At 36.2% G+C, this 1598-nt stretch overlaps 1 protein-coding gene across 1 annotated transcript in view; it reads left to right on the top strand.

The window, feature by feature from the left end:
- Positions 1-174: 174 nt before the first annotated feature.
- LOC107570904 (caspase-1-A-like) overlaps positions 175-1598 on the top strand; it is a 6625-nt gene continuing 5201 nt past the window's right edge. The window contains exon 1 of the mRNA XM_016257180.1: positions 175-240. The gene's annotated coding sequence lies outside the window, so the exon portion shown is untranslated. The remainder of the gene's footprint in view (positions 241-1598) is intronic.

Here is a 1598-nt window from a genome sequence, read left to right as displayed (position 1 = left end):
ATAATGTGTTTTTTGAACATTAAAGCATGTCAACATATTCTGTTACACCAAATACACAAAATAATGATCTTTAAAATAGCATCATATGACCCCTTTAAAGCATTATCGCAGTCGCGGACTGTTTACAGCTGACGTAAGTTAGCCCACTGACAAAAAAATAAATAAAGGGAAAGCGAAACCCCCAAAAGAAGTCAGAATAAGGAAGTGCAGACCACACGAACGTTTTGTTCAACCAGAAGCGTAAGTAGCCGAGTAAAATTCTGTAATTCACTTTAACAAACCTTTTCTATAGGCATAGTGGGCATTATAGGCCTACATGTTGTACTTTTTATTTTGTCATTTTATTTAGAAAGAGTTGTTTGGAGAATAACAACATTCGTTCTGAAGGCTTCATAAAAAGTCCTGTAAAGGATATTGCAAGTCTGCAACAATTAGGATTTACAGTTAAAGTAAAAGGCTACTTATGCCAGTCGCATTCTTCTGTCTCGATATTTTAAACATTCTTTAATAATTGAAAGACTGAATGTCTGAGAAAGTATTTTGTGCCACGTAGCTTCTATTTCTTCGAGCAAGGGGAAACTTTTGCTTTGACCAAGTAGTTCTCAGAGGCGTAAACTTCCAGCCCCAAGAAGCATAATGTTGCTCTTAGCTGTTCCAAAACAGTGTAAACCAAACGGCTTAAATTGCATTTCTAAAACGATTATTCCATATAGCTACACTCCATTAAAGACAACACCATTTGAGATAAAAGTATCAAACCAACTGTAAAATATTCATAATATTATTCCCTATAATGCACAAGGCTTGTTTTTTTCAGATTATGACTTTATTGTTTTTATATACTTTACTGAATCCATTTTTGTTTAATATACTGTACCCACTTAAATTAATTAAACTATGACACCGTTTCAGATAAAGGTATCAAACTAACTGTACAATTATGTAAATATTATTCCCTGTAATGCAGGGAATTTTTGCAGTTTATTTTTTTTCAGTAGATACTGACAATAGAACTATAAAATACACCAAAAATGCAACATAATTACAAAATGAAACAATTTTATTAGAGCGCTGTAATCCAAATCTTCCGAATCCATACGACTGCGAGGAACAGACCCAAATCCAAGCCTTTATTCGGCGAGCAGCGAGTCTAGTGAGCAGCAAAGAAAGCCCGCGCTGACTGACGCGCTCTTTACAAATTCAAATGTTGCTGCTTCAAACGACAGGTTTTACGGCAGGATAATCGAATGCTCATTGGCTCTCGCCTGCATTCGTCACAGATTGCGACATGCCGTGTTTCCGGTGAGGTGTGTTTGAATGATGCGCGTGCGCCTTCACGAGTTCATGGAGTGGATCAGGAAAATTATCTGGATAATATTTTCAGCGATTAACAACATAAATTCTGCTCTGGATCACACAAACCTACTGTATTCCACCAGAGAGGACTGCGGGTGCAACGCATCGTCATTTGGATTACTTTTAGTACTGCTTTTGACATTTTTGCAATAAATAAATGATTGTAACGTTATTTGCATTTATCTGTCTGTCATGTTTTTCTTATACTGTACAGAAATGTTTAGGCTTATAGGTAGGAGTGG

This window comes from Sinocyclocheilus grahami, unplaced genomic scaffold (genome assembly GCF_001515645.1).
Source record: "Sinocyclocheilus grahami isolate Dianchi unplaced genomic scaffold, SAMN03320097.WGS_v1.1 scaffold1520.1, whole genome shotgun sequence".
Taxonomy (NCBI): domain Eukaryota; kingdom Metazoa; phylum Chordata; class Actinopteri; order Cypriniformes; family Cyprinidae; genus Sinocyclocheilus; species Sinocyclocheilus grahami.
Note: the sequence above shows the minus strand (reverse complement) of the source record. Positions and strands in the feature narration are given on the sequence as shown.